This window comes from Carlito syrichta, unplaced genomic scaffold (assembly GCF_000164805.1).
Source record: "Carlito syrichta isolate Samal-C Ts95f unplaced genomic scaffold, Tarsius_syrichta-2.0.1 Scaffold142937, whole genome shotgun sequence".
In the NCBI taxonomy this organism is placed as follows: domain Eukaryota; kingdom Metazoa; phylum Chordata; class Mammalia; order Primates; family Tarsiidae; genus Carlito; species Carlito syrichta.
This window is the reverse complement of record NW_007087033.1, coordinates 503,380-525,153: the sequence shown is the minus strand read 5'-3', so window position 1 is coordinate 525,153 and position 21,774 is coordinate 503,380. Positions and strand designations below refer to the sequence as shown.

The 21,774-nt window shown below is 45.5% G+C and overlaps 1 pseudogene; it reads left to right on the top strand.

Moving 5' to 3' along the window:
- The first annotated feature begins 3,826 nt into the window (after nt 1–3,826).
- LOC103251468 lies at nt 3,827–4,311 on the top strand (annotated as a pseudogene).
- Nucleotides 4,312–21,774: the final 17,463 nt, after the last annotated feature.

Genomic DNA, 21,774 nt, shown 5'->3' with positions numbered 1-21,774 from the left:
GACCCTCTGTTCCCTGACCCCACTCTGCCCTCAGGTACCCAGAATAGCCCGTCACAGGCCCTTTATCCTCAGCAGGTTATCATTCTGGGGCTGGTATGTGTCCATCTTGGGATGTTAGGGAACAGCAGGCTTTGCTTTCAGGTCTCCCAGTTTTCATGAACTCAAGTAGGAGCCCAACACTTGTTGGAAGCATGGACTTCAGACATCTGGGCAGGGAAGGGGCCATTGGGACTGGTCCCTTTGTCCTGGGGGTGGTGATGGAATGAGGCTCACCTGGCCAGAGCCTGGGACTGTGGCAGAAGCAGTTCAAGATGTTCTCTGAAGCACTCAACTGCAGTGCAATCTTCGAATTATTTTTTCTTGCAGGTTGGACATGGAAGAGGACATGGATACCCTGTTTGTGAGAGGACATCATTGCCAAGTATAGTCAGACACAGGCCTGGCTGCTTCCTTGAGACAGGCAGGGACTCACTTCTCCCACTGTGCCTGTGGTCAGAGGGTCCTAGGCCTCCTTGGGACACAAAGCAGGGAGGGAATGCCTACACCCCCAGGCCTCCACACTCACTTTGACCCCGCCCCCCTCCCTGGTCCCTCTGGGTTGTAGGAACACAGAACTAGAGTGCCATGGGCACAAGGCATGAAGGTTTTCCAATCTACAAAATCACGGATCAGCTCAAGATTCTGCTGTGAGCCCTCTGTCCCCTGAGCAGTCTCATCTCATGGGTTGTTTGGTTTTTGTTTTTGTTTTTTCAAAGGCCCCTCTGAGGCAGGACATGCCTACCCAGCCTTCCTCATCCATAGGGCAACAGGCCTGGTTCCCAGCTTTCCTGCCCATCCCTGCAAGGGCCTCCTGGTGTCAGGGCTTGGGTCACCACTAAGTCACAGAGACACTTTCTGGTAACCCTAAAGGAAGGAACACGTCCAGATCAGAGTTCACAACCCTGAGCATGTGACCACTCTCATCGTGGGAGAGATGGCCAAGTTCTAGTTAGACCCAACCTCTCCTAAGGAAAATCACAAAGCCAAAGACTGGAGTCTTCCAGAATCCTCAGGCTCCAGTCTTCCCCAGGTTCTCCAAGCCCTGTCTCACCAGAGTGTTTTTCTGTCCATAGATGTCTCAGTGGGTTTACAAGGAAATCCTCCCACGGGTGTTGGGTCAGATGTGGTCACTCCTGTTGGACATCAGACAAAGCCTTTTCACACTTGGCCAGAGTAGGACACACAAGCCAGGCTCTGTCAGGAACCCAGGTCTCTAGCTGGAGGGGAAGTCAAATCTGGGAGGGCAGTGGTCAGTCACACATCCTGAGCACTCACAGATATGGACACACAGGTGAGCTAGGCTCTGGTGACCTTCTCTGTCTTCAAACACAAGCATGAGAAGGAGCTTTCTGCAGGAAAAGAAAAAAAAAACCCTTTCTGCAGGGGGAAAAAACCCTCCTTTCTTCAGGAAAAACCCACCCTTTCAGTAAGTCCTGTTTTGAGGTGAGTTCTTCTCTTAGCCCTGCCCTACACAAAGTGAAGGAGCAGGGCAACATGTCCTCAGCACCAAAAACAAAAACAAAAACAAAAAAACCAACCCAGATTGACCTAGATGTGAGTCATACCTTTAGAGACCATGTTATGTTCTAGGAGCACTATGGCATCAGATAAGGAGGTATGGCCTATGGGGTCTGGTGGGTCCCAGGAGAGAAGGAGAGATCCAGAGGGATAGGGGCATTCCAGGGGGAATGGGGAGGTCCCAGGGCAGAGGTGGGGTTTCAGAGGAGGGGTGACAGTATCCCCTGGACTAGGGAGCTGCGGGCACCATGTACTGAGCACCTACTAGGCTCCAAGCCCTGGGCTGTGCTGGGGCCTGTGGAACAAGAACCATGGGGGCTCCCAAAAACATTGACAGAAGCAAATAAAACCGTGCTGCATAGAAAAAGTGCTTCCCATAGCCCACGAGGGCCTGGGTCAGGGACCTATAAGAGGGCAACAAGATGAAGGGCTTGGGAGCATTCAGAGACAACACTGACGGCACCAAATGCTGGGGCAGATGTGGTACTACAGGAACTCTCATCCATTGCTGGTGGAAAGGCAAAATGGTACAGCCATAGTGGAAGACAGTGGGGCTCACAAAGCTAAATGCACTTGAACCACATGACCCCAAAGTGCTCACAGATATTTACCCAACTGATTTGAAAACACATCCTCATAAAATCTGCATGCCACATTCACTATTTTATTCAGAATCATCAAGATGTGGAGACTACCAAGATGATCAACAAGGGAAAAAATAAACAGTGGTACACCCATAGAACAGAAGGCAATTTGGTAATGAAAGGAAACACGTCACAGGAACATGGATCTTAGATGCATTTTCCTAAGTGAAAGAAGCCTAACCCGAAAGCCTACCTACTGTAGGATTCCAAATAGTAGGTCATTCTGGAAAAGGTCTAACCTCAGGGACTGGGGCCAGCTTAGTATTGCCAGGAGCTAATGTAGAAAGGAGAACTGGCCACAAAGGAGACATGCTGGAGATTTTGAGAATGAAGGAGTTGATGGGATATTTGCGTTTCACTGTATGTATATTTTGCCAACAAAATTTTCTAAAAGTGAGATGTCCTGAAGAGCTCACTGCTTATTTGGTGGGCATAAACTGGCCAAGGGTTCATTGTCAGGGTTTATTAGAAAAAATTAAACAGTATCAGAATAAACTAAAACCTCTCTTTCCTAGGCAGCAGGGTTTATTTTATATACCTTTGACATTCTGTGTTCAACAGAGTATCCCCAGAAATGATATTCCCATAATCATGGGCATGGTGTCTCATGGGCATTGCTGCTTCTTTAAAATTTAGTATTCATGACAAACCAAGACAGAACAGGTAGGATCAAGTTCACTACTGTCATGAACATACATGCAAGGAGAGAGGAATCTTAAAACCAAGATCGAAAGGGGTTAGGGCTGACTTCTGGTCTCACCTGGACCTGCCCCCTATGCAGAACAAGAAATAATTCCTCCCTCCTGGGATTGCTCCAAACACTACAAATTTGCCAGTGTTGCAAGAGGCTTTTATCAAAATAAATATACATATATTTTTTTAGTTGGACTCTTACTCTGTCACCCAGGCTGGAGTGCACACTCACGGCCACCCCATCATCGACCTGCTGGGCTCCGGTGAACTTTCTGCCTCAACCTTCCAAGTAGCTGGAACTATGCCCACCATACACCACCATGCCCAGCTAATTTTTTGATTTACTGTAGATATGAGGTCTTACCAAGTTGCCCAGGCTAGTCTCGAACCCATGGGCTCAGGGAAACCTTTCACCTCAGCCTGGGATTATAGGCATGAGCCACCATGCCCGGCCCAGAAGAAATATTTCAAAGGTTGAGTGTCTAATGAACATTGCTTTTGTCATAAGTTTGGATCCTAAAGCCATCATATTAATCAGAAACTTGGCAGAGATAACAGTTCTCCTTCACCGGAACCCTATAAGAGCACAGCAGACAGGGAGGGGTCACTGAGATGGCTGTTCCCACTCGGCCAGGGACCATTTCTGCCAGGGAGAGCTGCTGAGCTCACACCATGGGCTGCCCAACAGGGTCTAGAACCAGCGGTCCTGTGCCTGGCAGCTCATAGGCCATCCCAGGATCCTGTGTGAAGCAGTCAACACCCCCCAGCTGTCCTTAATAGGGTTCATGGGTGCTGCCCTGATCCTGGCACAGCAGCCTCCCTGGCCTGGTATCTTGAGGGGGTCCCTCAGTTGTCCTCACCTATGCCCTTTCTGGTCACAGGAGCTCGGACACTATAGGAGTCTCCCCAAGCTCCTTATAAACTGAGACACAAGAGGCCGAAGTCGGGACCTGACAAGATGGCTGGGCTGCCCCGCGGGGTCATCAAGGAGACCCAGCGTTTGCTGGCGGAACCGGTTCCTGGCATTAAAGCAGAACCAGATGAGAGCAACGCCTGTTATTTTCATGTGGTCATTGCTGGCCCCCAGGATTCTCCCTTCGAGGGAGGGGCTTTTAAACTTGAACTATTCCTTCCAGAAGAATACACAATGTCAGCCCCTAAAGTACGTTTCCTGACCAAAATCTATCATCCTAATGTAGATCAGTTGGGAAGAATATGTTTAGATATTTTGAAAGACAAGTAGTACCCGGCACTGCAGATCCGCACAGTACTGCTCTCGATCCAGGCTTTGTTAAGTGCTCCCAACCCAGATGACCCGCTAGCAAATGACATCGCAGAGCAATGGAAGACCAATGAGGACCAAGCCGTAGAAACAGCTAGAACATGGACTAGGCTATTTGCCATGAATAATATTTAAATCCATCTGATCATCAAGTGCGCATCACTTCTCCTGTTCTGCCAAGACTTCTTCCTTTTTTGTTTGCATTTAATGACAGTCTTAGAAACGTTCAGAATAAAAGCCCAGACATCTTCAGTCCTTTGGTGATTAAATGCACATGAGCAAATCTCTGTCTTGTCCAGATTTACTGTGGTAAGCATGAGCAGAGGCTAGTAGTATCATCTGGATTGTCACGAAGTGTGTAAAAGCAGCACCTCTGCGTTTGTTCATTGCCCCATCATGGTTCAAGTATGAAGCACTGTGAATGAAGGTAGTTGTCAGGGTTAGCTGCAGGGGGTGGGGTGGGGGGTGTTTTTCTTTATTGTATTTCTTTGAGGGGAGAAATAGTTTTCTTTTAATTTTATGGGTTCCTTTCCCCCTTTTTATGGTGATCTAATTGCATTGGTTGAAAGCAGCTAACCAGTTCTTTAGAATATGCTCTCTAGCCAAGTCTAACTTTATTTAGATGCTGTAGATGGACAAGCTTGATTGTTTGAACCAAAATGGAACATTAAACAAACATCACAGCCCTCACTAATGACATTGTGATTTTGCTGTCAAGTGTAGATTCCCCCCTTCAAAAAGAGCTTGTGACCATTTTGTATGGCTTGTCTGGAGACGTCTGTAAATCTTATGTTTTAGTAAAATATTTTTTGTTATTCTACTTTGCCTTGTACAGTTTATTTTACTGTGTTTATTTCATTTTCCCAATGTGACAATCGTATTTAAACATTAAAACTCTGGTGGAAAAAAAAAAAACTGAGACACATATTACCCACTCAGTCCTGATGCACAGTGTCAGGGGAGGGGCCGAAAGGCTGCACCTCAAGTCCTCTGGGGCCTGTGGCAGGTTTACTTAGTTACCTCAACCCTCCCAGGTGATGTCTTTCCACAGTGACCTTGACTTTTGCAGGAGGTGGGCTACTACAGGGGCGTGAGTCATATCACCATCATCCTGCTCACATTCCTGAATGAGGAAGACACCTTCTGGACGGTAGCCCAGCTGCTGGCCAACAAGAGGCATGTGATACATGGTATGTGGAGAGATACCCACGGGGCCTCTCCCAGTCAGGTCACACTGGCCAGGTGATCGCAACTTACAGGCAAGGTGCCTTCTGTCCCCAACTCTTTTTAAGCCTCTAGGACAGTTCCTTGCTCAGGATCACACAGGAACCCAGGACTGGACAAGAACCCCCTCACCTTGAGTCAAGATGCCTCCTTGAACCCAGCAGCAAAGGGCATTGCAGTCTGCCTGAGGCTGCGCTCTGTGTCCTGAAGTAATGGCCCTCTGGCCCCGACCTTGTCCAAACAACTCTTGCCTTCCTGCTGTTCCTTCTGCAGTTAGCTGCTTCTCCCAATTGGCAGCTCTCCCCACTTGCAGCCATACGAAGTTCAGAAGACAATGTTTCCCATCCTGTGTTCCACCCCACAACTAATCCTACATCCAGGAGATGGCCACACACTCCCCATCACCCACCCAGTCACCCTGCCATCTGCATATGACCCCAGGTGGGCTCTACACAGCCCTTACCAGCCATGTCCCTCCTTATAATTCAAAGGCAGACCTGCAGTTGTAGAACCTCAGGCCAGGATGCCACTGGCAATGTCACCAGTCAGGCTTCAAGGGACGTTCCCACCCCCACTCCCTGAGGCTACTTGATGGTTACTGGATGGGAGGTTGGGAGGCCTCAAGTTCTGGGGTCCCCTGCCACTGCCCAGCTCTTCCAGCTCAATGGCTCCCATCTTGGGAACAGGATCTGATTTCTTGGGATGGGGGCTTCTCAGGAATCTACAGACACAAGACACTTGCCCATCAGGAGCAAGCTTTTTAAATTATTATTATAAAGATGTGTGGTACAATTCAGGGTTAGGTATACAAACGTCAATTATGCAGGTACCCTTGTTAATGAGGTATGCCCCTCCGTCCCCTGGAAGTTTCCCTCAACTGCCAATCACACCCCTGCTCCCCTGACAGCTTCCCACTACTGCCAATCCCTTTCTTACAGTATTATAATTGCTCTAGGTCTACTTATGAGAGAGAACATATGGTACTCTGTTCTTTGTTTCTGTGATAGATCACTGAGTATGATCGACTCTAAATCCATCCAAGTTGCTGCGAAGTCCATATGTTTGTCCCTCTTTATGACTGCATAATATTCCATTGTGTATATGTACCACATTTTTTTTTTATCTAGTCCAGCTTCGATGGGCTACATGGTTGGTTTCATGCTTTTGTTATCGTGAATAGAGCTGCAGTAAACATGCCTATGCAGGCATCTTTTTTGTAGAATGATTTGAGTTTCTCTGAGTATATTCCAAATATGGGGAATTGCTGGGTCATATGGAAGGTCAGTTTCTAGTTCTTTTATAAATCACCACACTGTCTTCCAAAGAGGTTGCACTAGTTTGCATTCCCACCAGCAGTGTAGAAGGGTTCCTTTTTCTCCGCATCCTCGCCAGCATCTGTTGTTGTTTTATTAATGATGGCCATTCTTACTGGGGTTAGGTGGTATCTCAATGTGGTTTTGATTTGTATTTCTCTGATGATGAGTGAGACTGAGCACTTTTTCATATGTCTGTTGGCTGCCTGTATATCTTCTTTTGAGAAGTGTCTATTCATGTCTTTTGCCCACTTTTTAATGGGGCTGTTTGTTTTTTTCCTTTTGGCGTGTTTGAGTTTCTTGTAGATCCTAGATGTTAGACTTTTGTCAGATATACAGTTGGCAAATATTTTTTCCCACTCTGTGGGCTGTCTCCCTGCTCTCTTAATAATTTCTTTTGCTTTGCAGAAGCTCGTTAGTTTGATGAGGTCCCACTTCTCTATCTTATTTGTTAAGGTATGGGCATTTAGGGTTCTGAATAGGAATCAGTTGCCAGTTTCAATTTCCATAGGGGTGTCTCCTGCGTTTTTTAATATTCTTATAATTTAAGGTTTTATGTTTAAGTTTTTGATCCATTAAGAGTTAATTTTTGTGTATGGTGATAGGTAGGGGTCCTGTTTCAATCTTCTGCATGTGATCAACCAGTTTTCCTAGCACCATGTACTGAATAGGTTCTCCTCTCCCCAACAACAAAGGTTGTTGTTGGAGCCTTTGTCAAAGATGAGTTGATTGAGAAATTGAGGCTTTGTTTCAAGAATCTCTATCCTGTTTCATTGGTCTATGTGTCTGTTCTTGTACCAATACCAGGTTGTTTTGATTACTGTAGCCTTATAGTAAAGTATGACATCTGGAAGTGTGATACCTCCTGCTTTGTTTCTTTTGCTAAGGATTGTTTTGGCTATTCATAGTCATTTATGTTTCCATATGAATTTCTGTATTGTTATATCCAGGTGTGAGAAGAATGATGTTGGTAACTTAATGGGTATTGCATTGAATCTGTAGATTGCCTTTGGCAGGATGGACATTTTAACAATGTTGATTCATCCTATCCATGAGCATGGAATGTTTTTCCATTTTTTTGTGTCTTCTAGAACTTCTTTGAGCAGTGTTTTGTAGTTCTCATTGTAAAGGTCTTTCATGTTTCTGGTTAGGAAGATGCTGAGGTATTTCATATTTTTTGTGGCTATTGTGAATGGGATTGTGCCTTTAATTTGGGTCTCTGCCTGCTTGATGTTGGTGTATAGAAATGCAACTGTCTTTTACACATTTATTTTGTACCCTGAGACTTTGTCAAAGTCGTTTGTCAATGCGAGCAGGTTTTTGACAGATACTCTTGGATTTTCAAGGTATAGGATCATATCATCAGCAAAGAGGGATAACTTGACTTCCTCTTTTTCTATTTGGATACCCCTGATTTCCTTCTCTTGTCTAATTGCCCTAACTAAGACTTCCAATACAATGTTGAACAAGAGGGGTGACAGTGGACAGCCTTGTCTTGTTCCAGTTTTCAGGGGAAATGATTCCAGTTTCTGTCTATTTAGCAATATGTTAGCTGTGGGTTTATCGTAGATGTCACTTACTATTTTGAGGTATGTTCTTTCTATACCTAGATGATTGAGGGTTTTTATCAAGAAGGGATGCTGGATTTTATCAAAAGCTTTTTCTGCATCTAATGAGATAGTCATATGGTTCTTATTTTTACATCCTTTGATGTATTTAATTACATTTATGGTCTTGTGAATGTTGAACCAGCCCTGCATCCTAGGGATGAAGCCTATTTGGTCATGGTGGGTGATTTTTGAGTTGTGTTTTTGGATCCGATTTGTTAGAATCTTGTTGAGGATTTTCCATCTATGTTCATAAGGAATATTGGCCTGTAGTTCTCTTTTTTTGTTGGATCTTTACCCAGTTTGGGTATCAGTGTAATGTTAACTTTGTAAAATGATTTGGGGAGAATTCTATCTTTCTCAATTGCCTGGAAAACTTTCAATAGGATTGGTATCAGCTCCTCCTTGCACATTTTGTAGAATTCTGCTGGGAAGTCATCCGGTCCAAGGCTTCTTTTGTAGGTAGTTTTCATAAAAATATGGAATACTTCACAAATTTGCATGTCATCCTTGCACAGGGGCCATGCTAACCCTTTTATTATATGTACTGCTGAAGTGAGCACAGGAGCAAGTTCTAAGGAAAGTGCTCCCAGAGCTGATGCAGCACATGGTGAGAGGACCTCACCTCCTTCCCAGAGGCCCAGGGCCCCATGGGGTCGGGGAAGAGGGGAGGCCTGAGCCCCTGCTGGGAAGCCAAGTCCCAGTCAGAGCCTGACCTGAGAGGTGGGGTTCTCTATGGGTTCAGAGTTTGATGACAGAGGTGACAGAGGCACTGGGACTGGGTCAACCTCCAGCTGAATAGGACTAAGGGAAGTGTCTTCAGGGTATTTGTGCCTGGGGCATGTGGGGAAGAAGCCCTGACCACCACTCAGTGAACTGCCCCTTGGAGTCTACAGAAGGGCCAAGAATAGGGAGGTTTTCAGGGCAGACTGGGGAACCCTGAGTACCTCTGCTTCTTTCTTCAAGACAATGAAGAATTGTGCATCCAAATTCGCATCTTAAAGTGGGAAATCCCAAGTCAGAGTCTCTACTGCCCCAGAGTAGAGACTCCCCCAGCCAGGGGCTGGCCCAGCTCCCCCAAAAGGACCCAGCTTCCTCTTACCTCACAGGAGGTACAGGAAAGCCCCTGCAGGGCACACAAACCAGGCCCCACCCAAGGGGGCATCCCATGGAACAGCCCTGGCATTGTGGGCAGCCTGTCATGAGAGAGCTCAGGGACGCCCCAGGCCCTTGGGAAACCCGTTCTCCTGGGAGCCACATGTCCACTGAAATTAGTCCACCCCTGTGAGGAGCTGCATAACATCAGACTGAGTAATGAACAAGGGTGTGTCTTTCTCCTCCTTCTCCTCCTCTAAGAAACTTCTGAAAACAGGCCAGCTGGGCTTCAGGTGTTGACCTTGGGTTTGCTGGACATGCCTGAAAGACAGGGGAAGGTATGTGGGCAAGACCCCCCTCAAGCCCATCCCCACACCTACTTACTCCTGCCTTTGAAGGCCCCTAAGTGCATCAGAGAGGTCAGATTCATCTGTGGGAACCAATATCAACAGGCCCAGAAAGCAGCAGGGGCCCCTCACTCCTGAGCACCTCTCCAAGGGTGGCAGGACAATGTGCCCTGAACCAAGGAGAATCAGTGTCCCAGATCCAGAGAGGATCCAGGAGAGGGCTGGGGGGACCCTAGCACAGAGCCAGAACCCAGAGTTAAGTTGAGGGTGACAATGTGTAATCCTAGCATGGAGTGACACCCTCAGGGAGCAGAGGGGCCCAGTACCTGGGGGCATCTCACCCACAGTGTAGATGGGCCTCTTGTTAGGGTGGCAAGGGGGCTTAGGTGAGAGTGATGGTCTCTCCCGAGTTCTGAACCAGGGTTGAAGACCATGCAGAGTAGCCCTGGGGTAAAGACATGAGGCAGGGAGCCCTGGGCCAGCCTGCACCCTAGGAGGGGCCATCACAGGAGCAGCCTAAGGTGCCCCAACAGTGCGCATGTCCCAGGCTGCACACACCCCTAGCTATGGGATCAGCAGCCTGCAGGGGTGTCCTCAGTGTTAGACCAGAGGAGCTACATAGAGAGCCCAAGGACTCCAGGGATCCTGGACCATGGGGACCCTCCCTGTGAAGACCAGATGTGCTCAGTGGAGAAGCTGACCAAGTCTGCTTTCCTTTCAGCCAAACCTGCAGAGTTCTCCAGGAAGATCCTGGGCCTGCAGTGAATGTCCCAATATTAAGGCCTCTGTGGGTTGAAGGCCCCCAGCTTGAAGACCCTCCCCAAGGGAGACAGGCTGGCTCCCCCAGCCCACCTAACCAACTCCAGCAGCCCATGGGGCAGCACTCCCCAAACACGAGCCTGGTCCTCCCTCATTCTTGCCTGGCTGGGATGTCCCCAAAGCTGCATCGGAGGCTTCTGAAGAGTGCAGGGAAGCAGGCTGCTTTCTGGGGCACTGGGGTCTCAGAATGTGGCCAGCCTGTCCCTGCCTCAGAAAAGATCATGGGCTATTTGGTGATTTTTGTAACTCCCATGCACCTGGACATCAGGAACTAATGGTTTCCATGGTAAAACTTCAAGCAAGGACTCTGGGCCCCTGTCTCTTCCATATTTTCCCTGGGAGACATAGGACAGGCCCCACCCTGCAACACCACTGGGGAACCAACATCAGGACCTCCCCAGCACCCTGAAAACACAAAAGCAGATCCAGAGACATCCCTTTCCCATATGGTGGTGCCTGCATCTGGCCTTCCTTGAAAGGAAGTGACCCACATGGCCCAGAAGGAGCCAGAACACCCAGCAAGCTACCCTGAAATCTCAGAGAACTCCTCAGCCATGTGAAATCAGTGCCAACAGGGAAGCTGGACACTTGGAAGCCACTGGAGGGGAGGGTGAGTATGGCATCCTCAAAGCCCCAGCTAGCCAGCAGCATGCCTTGGTCCTCATGCTGGTCAACCTGTGTGACAGAGCTCCTCTTACAGGGCACAAGTCCAACACCCAAAGGGGCCCAACCTCTGGGGGGGGATGGGCGCTAGGTATGCTCAGGATAACCATACAGGGGACCAAGCTTCCTGTGGCCCTGACCAGAACTAGAATCTAGCCCAAGATAGAATGAGAACCCTTGGGAAAGTGTGTGAGTACCTGGGGCCGGCTCATGCCCAGCAGGGCCAAATCAATGATGTTATCAGGCTCCAAGAGCAATCAATCACCTAGATGAGGGTGGGGCAGGAACAAGCAGACCACCCACCAAGCTCATCTACTCAAGGAGGCAGGGATGGCCAGGCTCCCACACCCTGAATGGCTGCCACCTGACCACCAATGGGACAGAGGTCTGAGGCCAAGCACACAGCACTGGGACCCGGCTTCCAGGGTACAAGATCTGTTCCAGATCATAGAAATGAAGAAAACAGGGCAAGTGAGGGCCCAGGAGCCCAGGTCCCTAGGTCTGTCATCCTTGGCAGGTGCATTTCATGATCAGAAATAAGGTCTGGGCACATTGACTCAAGTCTCTAATCCCAGCACTTTGGGAGGCCGAGGAAAGAGGATTACCTGAGCCCATGAGTTCAAGAACAGCCTGGGCAACTTGGCGAGACTTCATCTCTCAATAAAATAAAAAAATTAGCCGGACGTGGTAGCCTGCACCCATAGTTCCAGCTACTTGGAAAGCTGGGGCGGAAGAATTGGCTGAGCCCAGCAGGTTGACGCTGGGGTGGCCATGAGTATGCCACTGCACTCAAGACTGGGTGACAGAGTGAGACTGACTTCAAAAAAAGGAAATGTGGCCCTGCTCTGTGCAAGGACACTTCAAGATGGGAACCAGAACTGCATGGGGAGGAACTCCTGGCAGTGCAGGAATAGGCCCTAGCTGGATCCCAGAGTCTGTGGTCTCTCCTCTTTTTCTTTTTCTTTGGCTGCTTGGAATTCTCCATTTTATGTTGAGTCTGCAGCCATTGACGATCAGCTTGTCAAAGGACTTAGCATCCCCTTCTGCAGCCTGCTCTGTGGAAACCTGCAAAAAAGTGCACTGCTGTCTCTGCAGGACAGTGAGTGTCCAGATCTCTCCAGACTAATAGAGATGAGTTCCTAGGTCTCTCGCAGTAATGGTACCACTCAGACCACCAATATCTAGTGTAGCAATAATCTTGTCCTCTGGAGGGTCCAGACAAGGTGTGGGTGAAACCTGTTTTAGAAGTTTGTCTGCTCCAGGGTCACTGATTGAATTGCATAATGTAGGTCTTTAATATTCTGATCAGCAAGGGAATCATCTGGATCTGTAGACTTCTCATGTATGTGTACACTCCTCTCCTCTCCTCTGTTACCCTACCCTTTTAACCAGAACACATAGGGGGGCTTATTCCTTTGGTACTTTGGATGGTACAGGCCAGTTTGTCAAACAAGCCACTGATATGGTTTTCCCCAGCCGACCAACTGGCCATGTCCATCAGAATAAAAAAATCCCTCTCTCCATATTCTGCATATAGTACTCTTTGTTGATATCTGACTTTGGCATGTCATCTTTGAAAGACAATTTTGCCTCATGAATTTAAATAGGAAGGTGATACTTAGGCCTAAGAGGCAGGTCTGACAGTCATTTTTCTATTTTCTGCAGGTTTGGCACCCTTCAGTCTCCTTGAAATTCATATGGACCCTGGGGACCCAGAAAAACACTGAATGACCTGGCACAGATTTTGCATTTTTCACTTCATACTTTTCTTTGGTAATTCAGATATATGGGTTTTCTCTAAGACATGTCTGGCACAAAATGGGGATGTCTACATCTTCTCAGTTTTTCCTGTTTTAGGTATTAAAATCAAGTGAGGTTGTCATCTTGAGACTGTCTGGAAGCAGTGGTACCTTTTAGGTAGAAAAGAGGACTACCACAGTCCCGCAAGGCCTAGCTGGGGAAAATGCAAGTATTAATCAAGGAAGGCACAAGTAGTTAATATCAGATAAAGTAGATTTCAGAGAAAAGAAAATTATTTGAGACATAGAAAAAATTAAATAATGATAAAAGAGCTAGTTACAACAGCCCTTGCTCGTAATCCCAGCAGTTTGGGAGACTGAAGTGGGAGAATCACTTGATCCCAGGAGTTCGAGACCAGCCTAGACAACAACGTGAGACCTCATCTCTACAAAAATGAAAATAAAGAAAATTATCCAGTGTGGTGGTATGTGCATGTAGTCCCAGTTATTGGGGAGGCTAAAATGGGAGGATCACCTGAGTCCAGGAGGTTAAGGCTGCAATGAGCCAGGATCATGACATTGCACTCCAGTCTGGGCAATAGAGTGAGAGCCTGTCTCAACAACAACCAACAACAACAACAACAACAGGAACAAGAATAAAAGAAATTTTTTAAAAATATAAAAAGCTCAATCCATCCAGAAGACATAGCAATTCAAAATGTATATGCACCAGCCAACAGAGCTGAAAAATTTGAAACAGAAACTGAAATAAATTGAAAGGAGAAATAGGCAATTAGATAAATACAGAATGATAGTTGGAGACTTTGACATTTCTCTCTATAAAATAGAACCAAGGGCTGGGCACAGTGGCTCACGCCAATAATCCCAGCACTTTGGGAGGCCAAAGTGAGAGGATTACCTGAGTCCATGGGTTTGAGATCAGCCTGGGCAACTTGGTGAGACCTCATTTCTAAAATAAATTTAAAAATAAGCCAAGCATGGTGGCTTGAGCCTGTAGTTCCAGCTACTCGAAAGACAACAGAAGGATTGCCTGAGCCCAGCAGGTAGAAGCTGCAGTGGCCGTGAGCATGCCAAAGTGCTCCCAAAGTGCTGGGAATACAGGTTTGAGCCACCACGTTCGGCCTCCAAATCGTGCTTTTCCTGCAAAACCTTTCTCACATTTATCCCTCCATCTTTTTCTATCTACATCACTATGTTTCTCCATATTTCTGCTCTTTTCTCTCTTCTACCCTGCACTGGCTGCTAGGCTACACTGCACTCCAGTCTGAGCAACAGAGTGAGACTCCAACTCAAAAAAAAAAATATATATATATATGTGTATATATATATATATATATACACACACACACATATATATAACCAAGAACTTTTCCACAGCAAATATGCAAAAAAGTAGAACAATTAAACATCATCACCAACTAACAGATCTAGTTGACATCTGTAGAACAATTTAATCAACATCAGAATATTCATTCTCTTCAAGTACCCATGAGACATAAAGCTAGACTAACCATCTCCTGGGCCATGACAAACAATAAATTTTAAAAACCAGATTAAACAGAGTGTGTTCTCTGATTATAATGGAATCAGACTAGAAACAAATAACACAGCATAAACATCTCCAACTCTTAGAAACTTAAAGGGGATGTCTCTAGGAAAACCAAAAATACATTGAAACGAAAGACAATGAAAAGACAACATATCAACATTTGTGAGACATAGTAAAAGCAGTGCACATCAGGAATTTATAGGACTAAACTAATATATTAGAAAAAAACAAGTCTCCAAATAATCTAGTCTCCCAAATGAAAAACCTGGAAAAATAACAGCAAACTAAACCCAAAGGAAGCATAAGAAAGGAAATAATAAAAAGCAAGAAGAGAAATTTAAAAATACAAGAAATAAATCAATAAAACAATACTTGATTCTTTAAAAAGTCAATAAAATGGACAAACCTCAAGCAAGAGCATCTAAGAAAAAAAGGACAAGAAACAAATTACTGGGAGCAAAACAAGGGATATCACTATAGACTCTGCAGACATAAAAAATAAATAATAAGGTGTATAAGTCTGCTACAGCTGCCATAAGAAAATGCTAGAGTGTGAGTGACTTAACAAAAAAATTTTTTTCCTCACAGTGAGAAACCCAAGAGATTAAAAAAAAAAAAGAACTATTACTATATGAATTCCTACCCCACATTCACTGTATTTGTTGCAGTGTTTGTACTAGAACTTTGTTAAGTTTAACTTTTGTTTGTCCCATAAAATAACCGATTGCTTCTGCAACTGCTGCTAGCAGTGTGTGAATGTTAAGCAATAAGCCTCTCCCGGACATTCCTTTGCTTAGATAACGGTAGACTGGTGGCGCCAGCCACCCCCTACCTCCCCCACCCCCATGGGTTCTGCCTTGTTTCAAACCTCCTGCCTGCTTGCTAAACCTAGCTTATCTGGCATTCCATTCTGCCCATTTGGCAGTTACTTGTCCATCACAAGTAACTAAGCCTGAGCCCGTGCAAATCAAACTTAAATCAACCAATCAAAGTCTTTGTAACTGTGTCATATGGTTTTTATCCAATCCTGTGTGCACAAGTTTGTAAAGTCACCCCACCCCTTCAGAATTATGTACAAAAGGTACGTGTTAGCCTGGGTCGGGGCTCTCATCCCTGAAGCTGCTGCGTCAGCTTCAAATGTGAGCCCAGACTCACGCCTGAATAAAGACCCTCGTGTGTTTGCATCGGAGCTGGCTCTTTGGTGGTCTCTCGATTTTGAATTTTGGGTTTAACAACAGTTCTGGAGGCTGGAAGTCCAACATCAAGGTACCAGGACAGTTAGTTAGTTAATTCTGAGGTCTCTGTCCTTGGTTTGCATATGGCTGCCTTCTTGTTGTGTCCTCATATGGTCTTTACTCTCTGTCTCTTCTTATCATGACAATAGCCATATTGGATTATAGCCTCACCCTTATGACCTGATTTAACCTTAATTACCTTTCAAAAGGCCCCATCTCCACATACAGTCACTATGAGGGTTACAGCTTCAATATATGAATTTTGCAGAAGCACACTAAGTCCACAATATAAGGTCATGCTATAAACAACTCTATACATATAAAATTTAATAGCTTAGATGAAATGGCCCAATTCCTCAGAAAAAACCACAAATTACCATAATCACCCAATGAGACACTGACATTTTTTAATATCGCCATACTACGGAATAAACAGAAATCATGACTTTAAAACTAAAAAAAAAATCCAGACCCAGGTAGTTTTACTGATTTTCTATCCAGTGTTTTAAAAAAAATTAACACCATTTCTTTTTTTTTTTTTTGAGTTGGAGTCTCACTCTGTCACCCAGACTGGAGTGCAGTAGCCGCTTCCGGCCACCGCAGCCTCAACCTGCTGGGCTCCGGCGATCCTTCCTCCTCAGCCTTCCGAGTAGCTGGAATTACAGGCATGCGCTACCACACGCGGCTGATTTTTTGATTTATTGTAGAGATGAGATCTTGCTGCCCAGGTGGGTCTCGAACTCGCGGGCTCAGGCAATCCACTCACCTCAGCCTCCCAAAGGCGTGGGATTATAGGCTGAGCCACCGAGCCCAGCTACCATTTCTACTCAATATCATCCAGACAGTAGAAGAGGATGGAACACATCCCAATACATTTTAGGAAGCTAGTATTACCTTTAAACGCAGAGAAAAGCAGTACAACATAAACCTGCAAAACCAGTATGTTTCTTTCATATTGATTTGGAAATCACTAACAAAATATTATTAAACAGAACCACATCTTTTTACCCATGGGTGAATTTCTACTAGGAGTCATAAAGACTTGGGGGAATCAAAGGAAATTAATAAGAATCAAAGTTGCAGATGCCTATCTTAAGTTTATTTCTCTGAATTTTTGGCCACATCTATCTATCTATCTATCTATCTATCTATCTATCTATCTATCTAACCATATTCAATTCTATGATCTATATCAGATGCAGCCTACAACTGAAAAGAAAAAGATACAACAGCATTATCTTATTCTCTATGAAGCCTAATTGATATTCCTTTAAGTCTGGATTTTTAAAGACAGAATAAAGTCATGCTTTTTTTTTTAACAAAGAAGGTAGAAGCGATTCAAATATTTAAATTTAAATTTTGGCCAGGTGCAGTGTCTCATGCCAGTAATTCCAGCACTTTGGGAAGCTGAGGCAAGAGGACTGCCTGAGCCCAGGAGTTCAAGACAAGCTTAGAAAACATAGCAAGATCCTGTATATACAAAAAAAATTTTTTAAACTAGACAGTTGTGGTGGCATGCACCTGTAGTTTCAGCTTCTTGGAAGGCTGAGGTGGGTTACCTATGCCCAAGAGGTCAAGACTGTGGTAAGCTGTGAGCATGCCACTGAACTCCAGCCTGGGTGACTTAAAAAAATTTTTTTTTCTTTGAGAATACTGATATGTTAGAAACTAATGGAGCGAGAATACTTACTAAATGTCATGCTCTTCTGCCAGAATATTGAGATAAATATTTGAAGTCCAGTTTCTTCATCCAGTAAGAAAATTAATTTCCTATAAATCAATTAATAATTCCCATAAGATGTCAAAAACACGACATATTTTCTGACTAAAAGAAAAATATAAGGCAAATTAAGCAGTTAGAAATCAGTGTAGCAGATTATATACAACAATTTTTTTTTTTGAGTTGGAGTCTCACTCTGTTGCCCAGGCTGGAGTGCAGTGGCACATTCACGGCCACCACAGCCTTGACCTGCTAGGCTCAGACGATCTTTCTATCTCAGCCTTCCATGTAACTGGGACTACAGGCATGCTCTCCCACACCCTGCTAATTTTTTTATTTATCGTAGAGATGAGGTATCACTAAGTTGCCTGGGCTAGTCTCGAACCTGTGGGCTCTGTCAATCGTTTCACCTCGGCCTCCCAAAGTGCTAGGATTGTAGCTGTGAGCTACCATGCCTGGCCTGTACAAGGATCTTACTGTAGCATTTTTTATAATGATGAAACGAAAAATAATCTAACTTTCTATCAAAGAATAAACAGTTAAATAATGTACATGCATTCTTTAAAGTGCACTTAAGAAATTAAAAATAATAAGTTAGAGGCCAGGCTCGGTGGCTCAGCCTGTAATCCCAGCACTTTGGGAGGCCCAGGTGAACAGACTGCCTGAGCCCGCGGGTTCAAGACCAGCCCAGGCAACTTGGTGAGACCTATTGAGTCTCTACAATAAATCAAAAATTAGCTGGGTGTGGCAGCGCTCGCCTGTAGTTCCAGCTTCTTAGACGTCTCAGGCAGAAGGATCGCCGGGGCCCAGCAGGTCGATGCTGGGATGGCCATGAGCATGCCACTGCACTCCAACCTGGGCGTCAGAGTGAGACTCCAACTCAAAAAAAAAAAAATAGCAGTTGGAATCGTGCACTGATATGAGAATGCATCAATAATATATAGCTTTAGAAATAGCAGAATAAGCCGGGCTCAGTGGCTCAGCCTGTAATCCCATGCCTTGGGAGGCTGAGGTGAGTGGATTGCCTGAACCCGCGGGTTCAAGAACCGCCTGGGCAACTTGGTGAGACCTCATCTCTACAATAAATCAGAAAAATTAGCCGGGCGTGGTAGCACGTGCCTGTAATTCCGGCTACTTGGAAGGCTGAGGCGGAAGGATCGCCGGAGCCCAGCAGGTCGAGGCTGCGGTGGCCGGGAGTGGCCACTGCACTCCAGTCTGGGCAACAGAGTGAGACTCCAACTCAAAAAAACAAAACAAAAAACAAAAAAAAAAAAACAAAAAGAAATAGCAGAATAAAATGTATAGCCGGGCATGGTAGCAAGCACCTGTAGTTCCAGCTACTTGGAAGGCTGAGGTGGAAGGATTGCTAGAGCCCAGCAGGTCGAGGCTGCGGTGGCCGGGAGTGGCCACTGCACTCCAGTCTGGGTGACAGAGTGAGACTCCAACTCAAAAAATAAATAAATAAAATGTAGTATAGTATAATGTATGTTAAAAAAACGTTATGTGTTGGCTGGGTTCGGTGGCTCTGCCTGTAATCCCGCACTTTGGGAGGCTGAGGTGAGTGGATTGCCTGAGCCCATGGGTTCAAGACCCGCCTGGGCAACTTGACGAGACCTCATCTCTACAGTAAATCAAAAAATGAGCCGGGCGTGGTAGTGTACGCCTGTAGTTCCAGCTACTTGGAAGCTACTCGGAAGGCTGAGGCAGAAGGATCGCCGGAGCCCAGCAGGTCGAGGTTGCGGTGACCGGGAGCGGCCACTGCACTCCAGTGTGGGCGACAGTGAGACTCCAACTCAAAAAAAAAAGAAGGGACAGGAAGGAGTAGAATGAGAATACTGAGGAATAGAGGAGGGACACAGACTATCCCTTCAGGCACTATTTAAAACAGGAAGAGTCCTAGCATTGTGCTGTGTGTCTCCCTATACCTCCTCATCTTGCTATGGTCACAGGTGCCACACGTTTTTTTTTTCTTTCTTTACAATTAATCCTAGAGGGGTAAATTCTTCACCAAGTAGAGTAATAGGGTCCCATTTCTGCTACCATGTTTTTCAATTCTTTGATAGTATCCCATATTTGGGAATCACAAATGAAACCAAATGGAACATGTGATATGAACAATGTCTTATTTTCATATAAATTTTTCTTTTTGAGTTGGAGTCTCACTCTGTCACCCAGACTGGAGTGCAGTGGCCGCTCCCAGCCACTGAAACCACGATCTGCTGGGCTCTGGCAATCCTTCCGCCTCAGCCTTCCAAGTAGCTGGAACTACAGGCATGCGCTACCACGCCAGGCTAATTTTTTGATTTATTGTAGAGATGAGGTCTCGTGAAGTTGCCCAGACGTGTCTCGAACCCGCGGGCTCAGGCAATCCACTCACCTTAGCCTCCCAAAGCGCAGGATTACAGGCTGAGCCAACGAGTCCGGCTTTTCATGTAAATTAGCACCAGGTCTATACATTAGATATAACAACATGAAATCTGGTTCCTTCGGGAAACAAAAGACTTTTTTGTTTGGGACATCAATAATTAGAAGTCTACATGGAAGCAGAAGTGTTCACAGAGGTTTCCACTGTCAGAGAGAAAAACTCAACAGATGGACCGCGGCTGCTGTGGGTGAGAGGCCTTCCAGCCAAGGCAGAGATGCTAAACTGATGGGTTTCAAACATCTGCCAAGTGCTCCTCATCTTGAAAGTCACTGCCTCAAAGGTGGAACACCATCTGTCCCTGAAGAATCAAGTCACCATCTGTGTTTCTGAGATACTGTCCAGTCAGGCCTCAGTTGAGATGAGACCGATGATTTCAAATGTAAAATGCCTGAACCACCATCAGCTTCAGGTTGAGTTCAGGTCCACTGAACTGGGTTGGTAAAAATGGCCCACTAGACATGTGCTGGGCAGTGGGATTTAATTCTTGCTCTTACCAGATCCTCATTGATCCATGCCTCACGCTCCCTTATGCCTCAACTTCCACAGGATTTCCAGGAAGCCATAGCCCGTGACCCCTGGCAAAGCTCTGAAGCTGTGCCAAAGTGGCTGGACTGGGCTCTGACTGGAGAGAGCAGAAGGCAACGTCACAATGAGCAGTGCCTGGGACATCAGCCCACTTCCACAGTGGCTTAAGAAGCAGGTGGTACCAGGCGCAGTGGCTCAAACCTGTACTCCCAGCACTTTGGGAAGCCAAGGCAAGAGGACTGTCTGAGCTCAAGGGCTCTAGACCAGCCTGGGCAACTTGGTGAGACCTCATCTCTATAATAAATCAAAATATAAGCTGGATGTGGTAGTTCCAGCTTTTTGAAAGACTGAGGTGGAAGAATGGCCTGACCCAGTAGGTTGAGGCTATGGTGGCTGTGAGCATGCCACTGCACTCCAGCCTGGGTGACAGAGTGAGTCTCTGACTCAAAAAAAAAGAAAAAAGGTGGTGTCCTGGGCTGAGGAGATCAGTGCTCTGGAGAGACCTAGGTTCTGGTAGAGAAGACTTACTAGCAATAAGCAATATGAAAATGAAATTAAGAATAAATGAAGAAAAAATGCGCAGCCTCATTAGTCATCAAAGAAATGCAAATTAAAATCACACTGAGAAACCAGTCATGATGGCCATCACCAATAACTCAAAAAACAACAGTCGCTGGAGAGAATGCGGGGAAAGGGCAACACTTCTACACTATTGGTGGGAATGTAAACTAGTACAACCTCTGTGGAAAACAGTTTGGCGATTCCTAAAAGATCTAAAAATAGACCTTCCATACCACCCTGCAATCCTCCTTACCGGGAATATACCCAAATGACCTCAAATTACTCTAAGAAAAAGATACCTGCACATGCATGTTTATTGCAGCATTATTCGCAATAGCAAAAACATGGAACCAACTGTGCAGGCCATCAAAAGAGGATGGAATAAAATAAATGTGGTACATATAAAGAAGGACAAAATTATGAACTTCGCAGCAACTTGGATGGACTTATGGTTTATAACACTGAGTAATCTATCACAGAAACAAAGAGCCAATTATCACATATTCTCACTCATAAGTGAACCTTGAACAACTATCATAATACTATAAAAAAGGGATTGGCAGTAATGGGAAACTGCTATGGGATGGGGGTACATGTCATCAACAAGGGTACCTGCATAATGAACATTTGTATACCTAACCCAGAATTGTACCCCACATCTTTTTTTAAAAAAATTTAAAAAGAAGAAGAAATGAAGAAAAGAAAAAAATTCTATGTAAAAATAATCAACGGTAATCATATTATTTAGGAATAAA